This window comes from Vitis vinifera, chromosome 6, assembly GCF_030704535.1.
Source record: "Vitis vinifera cultivar Pinot Noir 40024 chromosome 6, ASM3070453v1".
Classification (NCBI taxonomy): Eukaryota; Viridiplantae; Streptophyta; class Magnoliopsida; order Vitales; family Vitaceae; genus Vitis; species Vitis vinifera.
In genome coordinates, this window is record NC_081810.1 from 9,259,989 (window position 1) to 9,279,618 (window position 19,630).

Below are 19,630 nucleotides of genomic sequence, written 5' to 3' on the forward strand. Positions count from 1 at the left end.
GTCGTCAAAGGGTTCAATCAAAAGAAAGGTATTGATTTTGATGAGATTTTTTCTCCTGTTGTTAAGATGTCATCTATTCGTGTGGTTTTGGGCTTGACAGCTAGTCTTGATTTGGAGATTCAGCAGATGGATGTTAAGACTGCATTTCTCCATGGTGATTTAGACAAAGAAATTTATATGGAACAACCAGAGGGTTTCGTACTAAAAGGGAAAGAGGATTATGTGTGTAAGCTGAAGAAAAGTCTTTATGGCTTGAAGCAAGCACCGAGGCAGTGGTATAAGAAGTTTGAGTCAGTTATGGGGGAGCAAGGCTACCGAAAAACTACTTCTGACCATTGTGTATTTGTGAAGAAATTCTCTGATGATGATTTTGTTATATTGTTGCTCTATGTTGATGATATCTTGATTGTTGGCAGGAATGTTTCAAGAATTGATAGCTTGAAGAAGCAGTTAAGCAAATCCTTTGCCATGAAGGATTTAGGGCCAGTAAAGAGAATTCTTGGCATCAGAATTGAGCGGGATAGAGCATCCAAGAAGCTATGTATGTTACAAGAGCAATATATTGAAAAGGTGCTTGCAAGGTTTAACATGAGCAAAGCCAAAGTGGTTAGTTCTCCTCTAGCTAGTCACTTTAAGCTAAGCAGCAGACATAGCCCTTCTACAGATAAGGAGAAGGAAGACATGAGAAGAGTTCCGTATGCCTCAGCAGTAGGAAGTTTGATGTATGCTATGGTATGTACTAGACCAGACATAGCTTATGCAGTTGGTGTTGTTAGCCGGTTTTTATCGAATCCAGGAAGACATCATTGGGAAGCAGTCAAGTGGATTATGAGATATTTACGAGGCACTTCCAAGTTGAAACTCACTTTTGGAAGTGGGAAACCAATACTTGTTGGATACACTGATTCAGACATGGCAGGGGATGTGGATAATAGAAGGTCTACTTCAGGCTATTTGATGACATTCTCAGGAGGTGCTGTGTCTTGGCAATCGAGACTACAGAAATGTGTTGCACTTTCTACAACAGAGGCAGAGTACATTGCAGCAGCAGAAGCATGTAAAGAGTTGTTGTGGATAAAGTGTTTCATGCAAGAGCTCGGGTTTAAACAACAGCGCTATGTGGTATACTGTGATAACCAAAGTGCTATTCACCTCAGTAAGAATTCTACCTATCATGCAAGATCAAAACACATTGATGTGAGGTATCATTGGATGAGAGATGCTCTCAATGATAACTTGTTTGAAATTGAGAAAATACATACAGATAACAATGGCTCGGATATGTTGACAAAGACACTACCAAGGGAGAAGCTTGGAGTTTGTTGTTCCATCGCTGGGATGGTGAGTCCCTCCACATAGTCGGAAAGGGGGAGATTTGTTGGGTTGGGTTTTTTCCTTCTTGTGGAGGAAAGCCCAAAGCCCAAACATTTAAGGCTTCTTAGGCCTTAATGTATAAAAGGGAAGAAGAAACCATTTTCTCTTCTTCTTCTTCATCTTTGCAGCCCTAGGAGGAGAGTAAGAAGAAAAAGGAAGAGAAAGTTGGAGAGAAAAAGGACCAAAGCCACTGATTTTTGAAATTAGAGAGAAGAAAAACGCTAATTTCTTTTCTTCTCTTTACTGTCCAGATTTCATCAAACCTTCATGTGTGGTCCGATCGACCTGAAATTTGAAGGAGAGATTTTCAACTCATTGATCTCTAATCTGAACGGTGGAGATCGGATTTGAAGTTCCGGAAGGTTGTTGTTTCAGTCCGTGAACAGTGCGTCTTGTTGCTGATTTCTTCTCACCCGGGCAGTTCTGATATTCAGCCTTGATCGAGATTAATCCGTGGTCTGATCAAGATGATTTTTGGCTAGCACGTTCTTAACTCATTGATCTTCATTTTGAACGGTGGAGATTGGATTTGGAGTTTGGAACAGTGGTGATTTGTGTCCGGGAACAGTGACTCTATTTTGGTGAGATCTCTCCATTGTTTTATGCAAGTTGTTTTGTATTTGCCAAGACTAATTGTCTTGAGATATGGCTGATGTAAACCTCTAGTTTCATCTAGAGAGAATTGTGTAACCCATTGATTATATTAGTGGAGGGTTTAAGTGGCTTAAGGGTCCCGTGGTTTTTACTTCTCACATTTGGGAAGGTTTTCCACGCTAAAAATTGTTGGTATTCATATTCTTGTTGCATTGGGTGAATTGTTGCTACTCTATTAAATTGATTCCTATTAGGTTCTCACAAGAGGGGATAAAATCTGGTTGTGCATTGTTTGCGTTTATCCCATCAGGTTCATCATTCCCTGAAATTTGTCACAAGATGTTTTGTGTTTGGGTTTCATCATGTGTGTGTATATACAGTGGCTGATCAACAATCAGCATTGAGTATATAATAGCTAGCTATTTGAATCATACCTTGACCTTGTCCATGTACAATTCAGGAGCAAGGATTTTCCTATGATGTGCCCAGATGGCACCATTGGAGGTCAGAATGCCCTGGCCAAGCGAAGGACCTCGCTCTTTGTGCTGATAAGAAGGCTTCTCCAAGTCCAATGATGTGCAGGTGGTGATTTCTCTCACCAAATCTGGCTGGTTCACATATAATATTTGTATGTCGCCAAGAGAAAACATGAACACTTGACCTAAACAATGTCTGATGGGTCATTGAATGAAATTAAAATAAACCAACAAGAAGTGAGAATATCATGGATGAATGGATGGGTGAAACGTACCGTACTCTTCTCTCTAGTTGACCAAGAAGGGAAAGACAAGGTCACAGTTGTGCGAGAGAGAGGGAGCTACTTCACTGGCTCTGGCTGTGGATACAACCTTTTTTTATCTCCCTGATGTTCCCCAACAAAATAGTTGGAGCTGGTCCCCTGATCCCCTGCTTCCTCAGCTTTGATCGAAGCCTCTCCGGCTTCAACATCAAAACCTGATACAGACGTACTAGCAAACCCAACACACTAACCACTGCAACTGATATCAACAACCTGAAAACCATCCCAAGGACCTCCATGCAGCTGCCCACCTTTTCTTCTGAACCGAGTAGGTAAGACTTAGAACACAGCCGACTTAGAACGCAAAGAAGACGAATTAATAGCTTTCATCTCAACATGCAAAAAGTGTGGATGGATGTATTTTAAAGATTATAATTTTGGAATTGAATTATTAGGGATAAACAAGGGTATTAAAGGGAAAGCAAATCACTCCATTTCCTTTGATTCCTGCGGAATGAACTAAACTAAGCTTGAAGGTTACAAGTGGGGAACAATGTTGGTACGTGGGTGCTCTTGTTGGAATTTGGAAAACGACCTGAACTTAATCTAAATCAACTGGCCATCTATAAGATTCCCTGGACAAATCCTAGATAACAAATACTTAGCAAAAATGATTCTCCATCAAACAGGGCTCTTATGTCATATCTGTTCTACATGCACTTTCGAAAAAATATGCTCCTCCCTTAGTTTTCTCAGCCCGGGTTAAAGGTGATTTTTCTTGTAAAAACTCTGCACTTGCACTGGATTATTTCAGATATTTGCTTTCAATCAGGATAGTATCAGTGTGGAAGAGATAGAAAAAGTATAAATTTCCTACAAAAAGCCATGGAGATGGTACAAACATGGTTCTCTTGTTATTGCATGCTAAGTTGTTACTCTGATATGGTGTATAACTAGCAACCAAAGAATTCTTAGTCATATTTGATACCAAATTTTTTTTAATTAATAATCTCATTATGTTTAGATGTCATGCAAAGTGTGAGAACAAAAATACTAAAAAAATAGGGAAAATGTCAAAAGATTTTCCATATGTTGTTTAGATAAAGGTGGAGAAAGTTTTAGAAAAGTACATTTTTAATAATTTAATTTTTTTACCTTTAAACTCAATATTGGCAACCAAATAAGAGGAAAATTTTATAAGTCTTTTGACTAGTCGATTTAGAGCGACTTAATATCTATGATTTAACTTGATATTTCATTATTTCAAGAGTAATTTTATCTTAACAATCATTATTTTTATTGTTTTAGGTCTCAAATAGCCAAGAGTATGAAAATGAAGTAATACGAGGCAAAATTGGAAGAAAAATATGAAGTTTGACGAAAATGTGAAAACCGCCACGACGGGAGTCCTCAAGCGTCGCGGCGGCCCCTTATGTGACAATTTGAGTGACTTACCCGAGAGAAAAACACTGCGGCGGGAAGGACTTAAGCACCACTGTGCACGCATATGGAAAATCATAGTTGAGGACCCTAGACAAAACCATCGCGGTAGGAGGAACTTGTTCGCCGCGACGCCCGAAGGAATTTCATAAATCCTCAAGACCCAAAACTAAAGCACCGCGGTGGGAGGCATTGAGCGCTGCGGCGGGATATTTAAAATTTGAAAATTATTTGTTCTTATCTCATCTTGTTCAAATCCGAATTAGGTGGGACTTGAGTTTGTGATACCAGGGCTATAAATAGACGAAAGTAGGGTTTATTTCGGGAGGAGAGAGACCTGGGAGAAGAAAGAGCAGAGAGAACAAGAAAGGGATTTACAGACTTTCTTCTATTTTTCTAGTTTATTCTTCCATTTTCTTAATGATTGCAATTCAGGATGTTTATTCTTCATTTTAATGGGAGCTAATTTCCTTTGTCTAGGGTTAAGATGTAGCTTAATCACGATTTATGTTTTTTTTATTAGTTTAATTTAATTATCTGTTTTGCATCAATTTATTTGTATATCTATTCTGCACTGAAAGCTCTCAATTCTTAAGGGCCTAAGTTTTGATTGAATTTATGATTTAGGTTGATAACGAGAGTTAGAATCTAAATTAGTCCATAGAATAGATTACGTTAAAATGAATGAATAGTAGAGATACATTACCATGTTCTAAGAGATTAATAGTTAAATCTATAATAATTCCATAGATCTTAATTACTCCTTTAGACTTAAATTCACATAGAGATATGCTAGGTTAGTAATTTAAGGAGCAATCTGATATATTTTGAGAGAAAATATTGGTTAGCTTAGGGAATTAAATCTCCAAATAAAGCATAACAGAAATTAGGTTAAGTAATCAATTGCATGAAAGTGTTTGTAGTGAAATCAAAAGCCCTAGATCGTTTAAATCATAAGAGTTTGAATTTAGTTTCTTTAATTGTTTAATTTACTTTCTTCTGTAACATTAAAAAATTGGTTGATCAAATAGTAGTAGAAATAATAAATTTTAGTAATTAGTAGCATAGTCCTTGTGGGTTCGATATTCATACTTAGGTACAATCAATTACTTGAACGATTCGTATACTTGCGAATTTGAACAAGTTTTTAACGCCATTGTCAAGGACTATTTGTTACTAATATTAATACCAGTTATTTCTTTGCTAATTTGATTTATTTTCTTTTTATTCTTACTCAATTGTTTTTCTTTTTTTAGGTTTTCTTAGTGTATGAGACGTACAAGGAGTTTGGACTTAGTGCCAATTGACATTGATATCGACAAAACACTGCGATAACTAAATCGGGAACGCAAGCAACAAGTAATTCAAGAGGTTCCTATAATGTGGGATGAGAATCACGGTGATAATGAAGTCCCAAATAGGGCACTCAAGGATTATTTTGTTCCTAATGTGGGTGTCTCAAGCATTCGAAGGCCACCCATCCAAGCTAACAATTTTGAGATCAAACCGGCAATTATTCAAATGATTCAATCTTCTATTCAATTTAGAGGATTGGCCAATGATGATCCTAATCTAAATATAGCAAATTTCTTAGAAATTTGTGATACTTTCAAGCATAATGGTGTGACCGATGATGCAATAAGACTTCGATTGTTTCCATGCTCTCTAAATAACAAGGCTAAGGCATGGTTAACTTCATTACCTTCGGGAACAATCACTACATGGGATGGACTGGTTAACGCTTTTATTGCTAAATACTTCCCACCAACAAAATATGCAAAGATGAGGAATGATATAACTAACTTTTTACAGCAAGATCAAAAGTCCCTTTATGAAACTTAGGAGAGGTTCAAAGATCTTTTAAGAAAGTGCCCACACCATGGCCTATCAATGTGGATGCAAGTGCAAACGTTCTACAATAGTTTGCATCCTAATACTCAAACCATGGTGGATGCAGCAAGTGGAGGAGCTTTTATTAATAAGATACCGGAAGAGGGATATTAGCTTATAGAAGTGATGGCTAGCAACAATTTCTTAAAGTCTACGGATAGAAATACACAAAAGAGGACAACCGACGTTCATGATATCGATGCTTTTAATAATTTGGCTGCTCAAGTTGCAATTTTAAATAATAATTTTAAGAAAATGAATGTTGATGTCGTTTCTAAAGTAGTTTGTGAAAATTGTGCAAGTAACCATCCTAGCTTGGAGTGTCAAGCTGAAGGCCCATATGAAGCAAATTCATCCGAACATGTGAATTATGTGGCCAATAATCAACGTCAATACAATCCCAACTTGATTCGTGCCCAGTTGGTGTATGTCCTGTTGATTGGTGTTCAATCAACTGGTGTGCCTTGATTTCGGTCCTCAGACAGGAGTAATCAACAAAATTTATAAACCTATTTCACCATGTACTAGGGTAGCATTAGCTAGCATAGCATAGTGGCTCTAGGATCGTTCACTGGGATGAGTTTTCAAATTACAACTGATATTAGTTCAAAGCTGAATTGGTGCTTTTTCTTTTCAAGGTTAGCTTTAAAAGAAAACATAAAGATGTTTGAAAAGGTTGGTTTTTAAGTGAAACCAATAATAAAGTAACAAAAATTGCTTACAAAGAAAAGTGCTTCTTGGAGTTTTTAGATCATTGGGCTCAGGTTCCTTATACAAAAAGAGAGTTCCGGTCACTTGAATCTTTTCCTCGTATTGGGGATTTAACATATAGTTATTTCCTGAACCGGTGTGGTATAGATGTTTCTCCTTAATGGATTCAAACACTAATTCCCTGTCATTGAATCATCTTGCAATGGTTCATACCTCTCACCTAGTATTGGCCATTCAAAGTGATCCTTAACCTTGGATTACTCGTCAAAAGCTCGTAAGAGATAACTAATGGATGTCTCATTGGAGTCCAAAAGCTTACCAAGTGTTGGCTATTCTAGAAAATCCTACCTTTAAACCACCTCCCAAAGGCTTGCAAGAGATAAACTAGTGTAACTCAATGGACGGAGTCCACTTGCCTTATCAAATGTTGGCCCAGGTGATTTTAAGGCATTTTAAGTTAACCAAAAAGATAAAAACCATTAGCGGATCACACTTTCTCTTCATTAAAAACTGAAACAATAAAACTTCCAATTTTTGCATTCGGAACCTTACCAGCTCCTTCACTCCAAGAAACAAAAAGCCTAGCCACTCATCCTCTAGGAAAACATCCTCAGAGTTTGTTTGGCTAGTGAGAAAAATACAATCAAAATGAGTAGGTAAGGAAGAACAAAACTTTGTGTATTACTTTTTTCTCAAACTATACAAAGTTGGTCTCTGAGAAAAACTCCCGAGATATCATTTTTAAAAGAAAATTACAATAGATTATATAGAAAGGCTATTCACCCTTCCTTCTTACTTCATAACTAAGAAATCCTATGATTGGTGGATTACAAGGAGAAAATATGGATTTAAACAAAAAATATTTGAAGAAAAAATCTAACAGAGTTGGTCGCAAATATCTGGGATTACACAGGTGGATTTCGCAAGTTGAAACATGACTTGCAAAAATTTCGCAAGTTGAAATTGTCCATTTCGCAAATTGAACTTTGATTTCGCAAGTTGAATTTGTGATTTCGCAACTTGCGAAATTGTCTTTTAGCTTGATGAGGTTGTCTTCCAATGACCATAACTTCTTCATTTCAGCTCCGATTTGCACACAGTTTGAAGAGTTAGACTCTTGACTTCCCGAGCTTCGAAAGATATATAGTATGTATAAAATGGACTCTAGGAAGTGCTCAAAATATGTCCTGCAGCTGCTCTCCTCTTGAATTTCTTTATGTTAGATTCCTCTCTCTGTTTTTCCTCCTTGCATTCTTGATTGACTTTGGCAAAGGACTACAAAGCTCCAAAGCTTGGATTCTTCATGTAAATGAGCTTCTATTTGCTTTGCCAAGGACTATACAGAGCTCTCCCTCATTCTTGGATTGCTTTGGTGATAAAAAAGCTATCAAAAACACCAAAACTTGCCATAATTTGATTAGAAACACTTGCAAGGGTCCTTAACGTGTCAATTGAGTTAAAAGGTAAAAACTACTACTCAAAAGTGTTTAAAAAAGTTAATTATAAGCTATAAAATAGCACGTTTTGAGTAGTAATCACTCCCCCCAACCAACATATTGCTAGTCCCTTAGCAATGAAGGAGAGAAAAAGAAAAATAAACAGTACTATAATTTACAACATTATGCTGATCACTTCAAAAAAAAATTTCAAGTGGCATGATGATCAAACTCTCTCATGGAACATTAAAGATATAAAACTCAAACTTCAACAAGAGTTATCAAATAACTTGTCTAATCACAATTCATAAAGAGAAGATATTATGCAAATTTAAGCTTCAAAATAATTTCCACTCCCAAAGGGTCAATCCTAACTCTTCCACAAAAATCTATGTGTTACTTATTAGTTTTCAAATATAGTATGCTGAACTAATCTCTCCCCCCAACCTAGTTCTTTTTCAAATCTTAGCAAACTGACAACCTTCAATAGGCTAAGAACACACCTCATTCATTTCACACATTTTTTCTTGTAGGAGTACAAAGCTTAAAGGTATTTTTTTCTAAATTGTCCATGTAACGAGGGTCCATCGATGACTTCCAACCAATTAAGGTTTAGGGCATCAAGCTTTAAGGATCTTTCAACCACTAACTCCTCGGATTTTACCCAGGACTTTTGAGAATGAATTTTAATACCCAAGCACCTACAGTATGTTAAACTCCACCTATTCACCCTTGTAACGAGCATTGAGGTCGGTGAATCCCAACCAATGAAGGCTTAGGGCACCAGGTTTTAAAGATTTTCACCATATACCCCTCAGACCTTACTCGGGTTTCAAGGCAAGTAAAACATTTTTTATTTCTTTCTTTTTTTTCAAAGGCTCATTGGTCTTTTATAAGGTGTCCCAACACTATTAAAATGAGGTCAAAAGTACCAAGTCTAAATTTTCCTAAGTCAAGGGGGTGAAATAGTTTTTCATCTTATAATCGGAACCTAGTGTGCACAGTGTGTGAATAGCTTAAAGTGGAAGAAATAAGGTTGAATTCAATATAAGTTTCAACAATTCATCAACTTCAATAAGCATAATACAAATTCTAAGTCAAGTAAAAAAACAAAAATTCAATTTCTCCCATTTCATTTTGAGAATTTTTCCTTAATAACCATGGAGAGTAGAATAAAAAGTTTAATTTTTTTTTAAAATTAAGCAAAAAACAACTAATTATCAAATAACTTAGCATTTATAGCAAAACTTCCTTCCTCAACTCTCTTCCCCCCAACCAAGCTGAACATTGCCCTCAATGTGGCAAGAGCGATTGAAAATACAGGGAGGAAGTGGTGCCTCCTGAGTGACATGAGGTTTGAGTCGTATAAGAGAAGCCACATGATTCAAAAACAACAAAAAATATATGAGTAGAGGAAATAAAATAATAGTATGCCAAGTATACTAAAAAATGGTGGATGTGTATTACTTTAAGAAAGTACAATATGAACTATGAACAAGTAATACATCCAATCCCAGTATATAAAACATAAAAAACATGGGATTACGAGTTCTACTATAATAAGTAAATACAAAAAGTAGATAGATGATCAGGTAGTGGTGGGAGAATCGTGTGGAGACGATGGCTTGGTTGTGGTAGTTTGAGTGCTTTGGATCGGAGTCTCGATCTCTACTGTAGTAGTCTCCTCATGGGGCACAGTCTGCTCTGCTGGAGGAGCCTCCTAAGATGGATCTGTAGGCTCTGATGGACTAGGCATATCATGCTCGGGTGGCATCAAAATACCTAAATGCTACTATATCTCCCTAAGGATGGCAGTATGCTGGGTCTGCATGGCAATAAGCTGATCCCGATGTGCACGTATGACTGCCATCTGCTGGGCAAGAATGCTCTGAGTGATAGTTAATGTCTGCAATGTATGACATAGACCTCTGAACTCTGGAGCAGATATGGTGATAGTAGACTCAGATGGAGGAGTAGATGTAGCTAGTACGAATGGTGGAGTCCCAAGAGTGGTAGGAGGAGTAGAAGATGTAGCCTTAGGCATGGTCACTGTAAAAGGTGCTGCAGGGGCAGGTGGTATGATCTTTGTAGGTATCTCAACCTGCTGTGGCTACTGTGGTTGCTCATCCTGTGGTATCTCTGGATGTGCTAGCCTAGTTGGGGCTCCTGGAGGTGCAACATAAGTCGTCATATGATTCCATTTGTCGAGAGTGAATATCTCTCGGCAAATGCGTCGACGCTCAAGCTGAGGCTTAGAAGGATAGCCTAAATGCTCTAATATCCGATAGAGCAGCCTAGGAAAAAGTAGTGGAATGACATCTGCTCTCTATAGCTTCTTCCTATGGACCTTCTTTTCAAAGTAAAGAAGAGAGGTCATAATCAAATGATGAGAGTCAAAGTAAAAACCCTCTAATATCCTGAATAAGGCATCTAGTATAGCTCCTCTCCTCTGCACCATATGCTGAAGTGGAAATATGTTGGAGCACAACAACATATCCAGAAGAAACATCCCAGGTGGAAGCTCCTTCTTAAAAAGAAATGAGCGTGTAGATGTCCCCCTGGACAATATACGGACCATGTCGCTCTGAGAAAAATGAGCCCACTCTCTGTAATCTGCTGGACTCACAGGCTAATATGGAATGTGCAGGGCCTCTGCAATGTGTCTGGCTCCTAAGATACCATGACATCCATCAATAGTGAAGTGGATGACAGTAGGATCCCGGACGCGATGTGTAGTCATAGACTGATAAAAGTCTAATGCTACTCGGGGATAGAAGACATCCCTTGGAGTCATCAGGTGCTCCAAATGGTATCTCTACAATAAGTGGAATGAATCTTTGAGCTCCGGCTGGTGTTTGAAAGTCTCTCTATCAAAGCATAGCTCGGAGTGGAATGGCCTAGCTCGGCAATCCAAATTTCCCTCTATAGGTGGTTGTGTAACCATAGGTCACTTGATAATCCCTTCCGGAGTCATCTCATAAGGAATCTGAGACTCTGTAGTAGGCGGCTGAGGCTGTGGAGGTGCTGATGACTCTCCTGGGCCTCAAACTCTGGCTTTCTTTGCAGGAGGGCGACGATCAAATAATTAGGAGATGTGTGCCGGAAGAGGAGATGGAGAGTATTCTACATCATTGTCATTCCCGTGAAGTTGGAAGACATTTTGGAGCTACTAAAACTGCAACCAAATTTTTACAATCAGGATTTTATTGGCTTTCTCTTTTTAAAGATTCATTTAATTTTGTTGCCAATTATGATAGATGTCAAAGGGTTGAGAATATATCTAGGAAAAATGAGATGCCTTTAACAAATATTTTAGAAATAGAATTTTTTGATGTATGGGGTATTGATTTTATGGGTCCTCTTCCATCCTCTCATGCTAATTGTTTTATTTTGGATGTTGTAGATTATGTTTCCAAATGGGTTGAAGCTAAGGTGGTGCAGACCAATGATGCTAGGGTGGTGGTTAAATTTCTTAAGAAGAACATTTTTGCAATATTTGGTACACCAAGAGCTATCATAAGTGATGGGGGATCTCATTTTTATAATAGTCAAATTGAGTCACTATTGGGTAAATATGGAGTAACACATCATATAACTACTCCTTATCATCCACAAAAAAATGGTCAAGTTGAGGTATCTAATTGTGAGCTCAAGCGAATTATGGAGAAAACAGTTAATTCTTCTAGGAGGGATTGGTCAAGTAAGTTGGATGATGCTTTATGGGCTTATAAAACGACATTCAAGACACTTATTGGGATGTCTCCATATCAATTGGTTTATGGTAAATCGTGTCATCTTTCAATTGAGTTAGAGCACAAATCATTTTGGGCTGTTAAATTTTTGAATTTTGACTTATGAACTGTAAGGGAGAAGAGATTGTTACAATTAAATGAGATGGAGGAGTTTCGTAATAATGCTTATGAGAATGCTAAGATTTATAAGGATAAGGCAAAAAGATGGCATGATAAGTATATTCAGAAGCGCAATTTTAAAGTTGGTCAACAAGTTCTCCTTTTCAACTCACGTCTCAAGCTTTTTCCAGGTAAATTAAGATCACGATGATCTGGTCCATTCATAGTTAACAAGGTTTTACCATCATGAGCAATAGAAGTTCATCATCCATCAAATAGAACTTTTACAGTGAATGAGCAACGATTGAAGCATTATTTGGGAGGCAATTTTAGCATCAAAATGGTGTCTGTTGTGCTTTCAATTCCGAAGTAGAAGAGTGGAGAAAGTTTAGCTAATGACTTAAATTTTAGCGTTTTTTGGGAGGCAACCCAATTTATTTTGAGCAATTTTTATTTTTGAATTTTGAATTATTTTAGTTGTTAGGATTTTAATCAATTTTGTTTTAATTTTAATTTAGTTAGTGAATTTTTAGAGTTAATTATTTGCTAGTTTAGGAATTTTTTTTATTTGTATAAAATTTTAAGTACTTTTCCTTTATTTTCAAGTGAAAAAGGGTTTTTTACATACTCAGTGAAAAACGTCATGGTGGGCTCTTCAAACTATGCATGATAAGAAAACCCGAGGCTAAACTACCACGGTGGGTAAGGCTTTGCGCTGCAGTGGTCACACCCAATTGAGTTTAACTCATAAAAATTAGAGTTTTGCGCCGCAACGGAAAGACTTGAGCGTCGTGGCGCGATAAGTAAGTGGGCATTTTAAGGGCCATTTTCCTTCATTTTTCACGAAAAGTTTTTCTCATTCTCTCATTTTCTCATTTTCTCTCAATTTTCTCTCTATCTTCCAATCTTAATCATATTTATACCTTGAATTCTTTGCTTTCTTTTGGATGACTCACGGGTTTTAGAGATTTGGCAAGATTGAAGATTCATTTGGTGTAATTTTGGAAGGGGAATCGCAAATTCAATCCTTCTTCTTGTTGGGTCACGATTTAGGGTGATTGTTTTTTCCTTTTTGTTGCAATTTGGTAAGGATTTCTACCTTTTATTTTTGTTTTTGTGATTTGTTACTGGATTGAATATTGTGTTGAATATGGATGCATCTAGTAGCAAAAAAAGGAATGGCAAGGGTGTGATACAATTTGATAAAACCAAATTTGTTAATGAAAATGCCCAAAATAGATATTATGACCCTGTTTCAAACCAAAATCTGATGGCTAAGAGGGGTTTATGTGTAACTGGAATAAATTGGCCAACCATTACTACTAATATTAGGGAGAGAAAATGGGATAGTTTTTGTGCTCAACCTCAAGCTGCTATTGTTCCGGTTGTTAGGGAATTTTATGCTAATGTGCCTGAACATCATCACCGAAAGGTATTTGTGAGAGGAAAACAAGTAGATTTCAATGGACATGCTATTAATGTTTTTTTTCAACTTTCCTGATATTGAAAATGATGATTATACTAATTTTCTTGGTAGATAAATTGATTATCAAGATGTATTAAGGACTATTGCAGTTATGGATACTCAATGGAAGATGTCAGACGATAAGTCGGTCACCTTCCCAAGTATTGGGTTAACTAAGGAATGTAAATCTTAGTATTATTTCTTGGCGGTGAGGTTGATGCCAGTAAGACATTTTAGTGACATTAATAAACAGTGGGCAGTGCTTCTATATTCTATTGTTACTGGAAAGTCTCTGGATTTGGGGAAATTTTTATCATCTCATATCATTCAATGTGATAATTCATCCATGTCCTTATTTTATCTGTCATTGATTACTGTTATGTGCACTGCTAGTGGGGTCCAATATGGACCGAATGAGGAGTCTTTAGCTCCTATGTCGGCAATAACGGATAATAAGGTGCAGGCAATGAAGGGAAATTACAAAATGGGGCCAGTTGTTCAGGGTTCACAAGCAAGGTGACAGTCTTCTTCTTCAAGGCCCCTTACTATGGTCGAGTGTATGGAAGGATTAGAGGGCTAGGTTACTCATAGTTGGTCTAGTATGGTGATTTTGATAACGATCATGTTTTGCATGCTTAGAGACATTTTATTTAGACAATTGTGGATGATTAGAGATCTTAACAAATTTTAAAACTTGGTTGATTGTTAATCGAGGTGAAATCCTAGATTTTCATGTTACTTGGGAGATGATTTAGGTCATTTTTGGTTCGTTTTAGTTTTTCTTACCTTACCCAGAATATTTTATCTGCTAGTTACCTATTTGAGACTTTTATATAATGTTAGCCTTATTTTTCTTTCTTTAAGCATGTCTTCCTACCTATTTTAAGCCTTATCACTTATCCTTACCCTTGTTGAGAACATTTACATGTTTGTTATTTATTTTGTTTGAGAGCAAAAAATTATTTTATTAAGGAGGAAATGATGGAAAAGTGTATTGTTAACCCCAGTTATAATAGAGAAATAAGTTTGGGGGTTTTGAAGAATCAAAGGAAGAGTGTATGTGAAAAAAGAAGGAAAAGAATGGCATTAGTGGCGAAATATGTGAAAAGTGGTTATGAACACGAAAGAAAGAAAAAGTATGAAAAGTTTCAAGAAGATATAAAGTGATGTTAGATTAAAAGCTATTGAGTTTGTTACATTTTGTTCAATTGTGAGTGTTCTCATTCTTTGAATTTATCCTTTCCATTCTTTTTGAGCCAACACCTTAGCCTAACATTACAAGCTTATTAAAGACCTTTTGATCCGAGGTAACATGATGAGTCTACATTAGTGGAGAGTGACAGGAAAGCTAAGCCTATGAGATTTTATGTCATACATTACTTTTTAGAGGTCAACTTTGTCTATAATTTTTTTTTTATAAAATTATCCGAGTAGTAGAATTGATTGTTTGAGAGATTGCTTACTTGGATCTTTCGGAAGATTGAAGGTTTGAATGGAATGAATGTTTGAGTGACCCTTCTAATTTTTGTAATGTTCGATAGATTCTTAACGACTTTGTGTTATTAGTATTTTTTTAGACAATATTATGAAATAAACTTGATGAATGAATTTGATTCTTGAAGTTTGATAAGTTTTGAGTCTTGATTTAGTTTGTGATTTAATTGTTTTTAGGATAGTTTTACGTTAGATTTTTTTTTGTTTTTGCTCGAGGACTAGCAAAATGTTAAGTTTGGGGGAGTTTGATAAGTCGATTTAAAGCGACTTAATATCTCTGATTTAACTTGATATTTCATTAGTTTAAGAGTAATTTTATCTTAAAAATTATTATTTTTATTGTTTTTGGTCTCAAATAGCCAAGAGTACAAAAATGAAGCAATACGAGGCAAGATTGGAAGAAAAATATGAAGTTCGGCGAAAATGTGAAAATCGCCACGGCGGGAGCTCTGAAGTGCCGTGGCAGCCCCTTACGTGACAATTTGAGTGACTTACCCAAGAGGAAAGCGTCACGGTGGGAAGGACTTAAGCGTCGCAGGGCGTGCATGTGGAAAATCGTAGTTGGGGACTCGAGACAAAAGCATCGTGGTGGAAGGCATTGAGCGCCGCGACATGATATTTAAAATTTGAAAATTATTTGTTCTTATCTCATCTTATTCATATCTGAATTAGGTGGGACTTGAGTTTGTGATACCAAGGCTATAAATAGACAAAAGTAGGGTTTATTTCGAGAGGAGAGAAACCTGGAAGAAGAAATAGCAGAGAGAACAAGAAGGGGATTTTGCAGACTTCCTTCTATTTTTCTAGTTTATTCTTAATGATTGTAATTCAGGATGTTTATTCTTCATCTTAATATGAGCTAATTTCCTTTGTCTAGGGCTGAGATATAGCTCAATCACGATTTATGTTTTTTTTTTATTAGTTTAATTTAATTCTCTATTTTGCATCAATTTATTTGTGTATCTATTCTGCACTTAAAGCTCTCAATTCTTAAGGGCCCAAGTTTTGATTGAATTTATGATTTAGGTTGATTACAAGAGTTAGAATCTAAATTAGATCTATAGAATAGACTACGTTAGAATGAATGAATAGTAGAGATACATTACCATGTTCTAAGAGATTAATAGTTAAATCTATAATAATTCCATAGATCTTAATTACTCCTTTAGACTTAAATTCACGTAGAGATATGCTGGGTTAGTAATTTAAGGAGCAATTTGATATATTTCGAGAGAAAATATTGGTTGGCTTAGGGAATTAAATCTCCAAATAATGCATAACAGAAATTAGGTTAAACAATCAATTACATGAAAGTGTTTGTAGTGAAATCAAAAGCCCTAGATCGTTTAAATCATAAGAGTTTGAATTTATTTTCTTTAATTGTTTAATTTACTTTCTTCTGCAACTTTAAAAATTTGATTGATCAAATAGTAGTAGAAATAATAAATTTTAGCAATTAGTAGCATAGTCCTTGTGGGTTCGATATCCGTACTTAGGTACAATTATATTACTTGCACGATTTGTATACTTACGAATTTGAACAACATCTTTCTTACCTTTTTCTTTACTCATAATTTTCTTCTTTATTTTCTTTTACTCATATTTTTCAAAAACTAAACATAATCTTAGGGTTTTTGGGGTCCAAAAGGCTTCATAGAATATTCTCACACTTTAATAAAAAGCTCAAGAAGAAATACATCTATTGATCACTAAATTTTACAAATTTTATTTATTTTCAGACTATTATGATATAGTTGCATTGAGTTATTATCAAATAGTTAAGTGTAGCAAAAAATGTTAAATGTATCATTCTTAAATCCTTAGAAGGAGTTGAGGTGATAAAAAGCAAACTCTTAATGTAAATATTCAAGAAAAATCTAGGGTATTGAATTGTTACCTATCAAAGTTTAATCTAGGTCTTTTAAAACGTATGATGAAATTTGAATTGTTGAATGAGAATACAAATGTATAGAATTAAAATACAAAGAAATGGAATCAATATATTTAGAAAAAAAAGATCAATATATATATAAAAAAATAATAATAATGTACAAAGCAACGACACATCATATGAGATATAAAGTGATGACACTCATTTAAAGTAATAAAACTCGAATGACATATGTTGCCTACTTGTGGTACTTTTCAACAAACAGTGACTTGAGACTTTAGTCCAACCCAAATATTTATTAGATAAGCAAGTAACATGCATGGCATTGTCAATTTGGAAAATGTGGTCCCAACACAATACTATGAGTTAGATTTCACAATTCACTCAAGTATGGTTCCTCTTTAATGCCTTTAAGCCAGTTAGTGGTTACTTTTTAAGTATAGCAATAACATGGACATTGACTCATCTTTCTAAGTTCACTAGTTGCAAGGATGCTAACTCTTCTTCCAAGCTCATCATGAAGATGTCAAGCTGTCGCAAGCATAAATTTTCTCTCAGGTTTTTTTTTGTGTCTATGCAGCTTTTAGATGCCTTCTAAGCCCGCCTAAGAAAGCCATAAGAAATTGCAACAAAGAAATTACCCACAAATCACATGAGGTTTACAAGTTTCAATCTCCTAAGTTGTATTTATTTATAGGGTTCAATTCACAAATCTAAAAAGTTAATACTAGAATGTCTCCATATTTTATTAGCCAAATAAATAACTAATTTACAACTTCATTAACTTGAAACTATAACAATTGCAATAATCATTAACAAGACTAAAAAAATCAAATGTTTATTTAACGATTTTTTTTAAATGGTTCTCAAAATATAAATTTTAAGAATAATTTTGAGTCATTCTCATAAAAAAGAAAAAAAAAATTAGGAACTGAAATTTGGAAAATAGTTTTCTTCATTTATTCTTTGTGAAAAAACATGCAATTATATACAATGCAAAAGGTTTTAAAAAACCTTGCATATACTTAAAAACCCTAAAAACACCTTAAATTGTTATTAAAAAAAACATATTTTAGAGCAATTTTTTTTTTTAAAAAAAAACTATTTTTAGAATATAAGAATAATTCTCAAATACACTCTTATTTGAGTTAAGAAAATGCTCCAAAGAAAATAGATGAAAATGAATGCAAAATAAAGATTTATCTTTAACCAAGGTGGACGACGAGGTCTAGCCGTTAATAATAGAAGATATGGGAATTGTGTATAAAGATTAGAGTCAAACAAAGACAAAAAGGGTAGGGTGCAAGCAACATGAAAGATGAGTTACAAAGACTATAAAGACATTTGGAGAATAGGAAATCATGTGAAAAATAAGTGTAAACAAAAATAAAGTAAAAGGACAATGTAGGAAAAACTCAAGAAAATCAACTTAAGCCACATGTGGTTTCAAAACTTCAGAAGTCAGAAATTTAATGCTTTTACCTATTTGCAAATTAAAGTTGAAATGAAAAAGATAAAACTGAGTGAAGTGGGGTTGCACAATAGTCTATCCATTTCAAAATGAACATTGACATTTCAAAATAGGGTGTAATTTTGAAATGAGTGTGTCACTTTGAGGAGGATGACTTACCATTTTGAATCCATTTCAAAATAACCTCTATGAAACCAAGGTTTGGTTAATCTTGATTTTGATAATAACAAAACAAGGTTTAGAACTAATGATTATATTTCAAGTGTGTTTAGGTAAGACGATTCCCAAAGTGGCAATCACAAAGACAAATCAAGCCAAAGAGAAATCATGAAGAAGAAGACCACCTCAAAGAGAAGTGTTTTTCAAGACCCAAGCTTCATAAGATCTCTTTGTAAGGTTGTTGGTGCATTAGGATTTTCATGCATTACATTTTTTACTTATGCACTGAAATCATCCAAGAGTTATTTTGTTTTAAATATTTTTAAAATTGGATGATTTCATGTTTTCAACTGAAACCTTGTGTCAAATGATTTTCAAACTTATTTAAAAGGTTTTAAGTTGAAAATTTTGGTTGTTAAGTCAAAAACGACTCAATTGGTTGAACCGAATGAGGAATCGGTCGACCTCCATCTCAACCAGTCTAGGTCTAGGTTGACCCCCAAATCAACCGATCGAGGTTTAGGTCGACCCCCAGCTCAAATGGTCGAGGTCTGGGTCAACCCCCAACTTAACTGGTCGAGGTCAGGGTCGACCCCCAACTCAATCGATCGAGGTCCGAGTCGGCCCCCAACTCAACTGATCAAGGTCCAGGTCGACCCCTAACTCAACCGATCAAGGTTCGGGTCGACCCCCAACTCAACCGGTTAAGGGTGCAAAAAAATTTATCTTTCTTCCAGAATGGTTGTTCAACCGGTCGAGGTTTGGTCAAGGTCCAATCGAGGGGCGGTTAAGGTCCAACAGTCATCTGCCAATTAAAGGCTAACGGCTAGTCGACCGGTCGACCCCCAGCTCGACCAGTCGAACCCCCAACAACTAGTTTGTCTTTTTTCTTCTATAAAAATGCTCAAATCTTTATTGTTTCATGATATTAACCTTCCCAAACCTTTCTTAAATATATTTGAGCCTTGGAAGAGTATTTTTTGAGTACACTATTGTTCTAAAACTTGCATATCTTTAGTACACCATTCAATCCTAGTTTTTCTTGTATCATTTGAGCTTAAAGTTTTTGTACTAAAATTTTGTAAGATGAATTGTTTATATATCTTTGAAAGTAA

At 35.6% G+C, this 19,630-nt stretch overlaps 1 non-coding gene across 1 annotated transcript; it reads right to left on the reverse strand.

Annotated features, from left to right (window-relative positions):
• Nucleotides 1-5,926: 5,926 nt before the first annotated feature.
• Nucleotides 5,927-6,033, reverse strand: LOC132253983 (small nucleolar RNA R71). Its single transcript, XR_009465933.1, has one exon. It is a non-coding gene; the product is annotated as a small nucleolar RNA R71 (small nucleolar RNA).
• Between the last annotated feature and the right edge of the window lie 13,597 nt (nucleotides 6,034-19,630).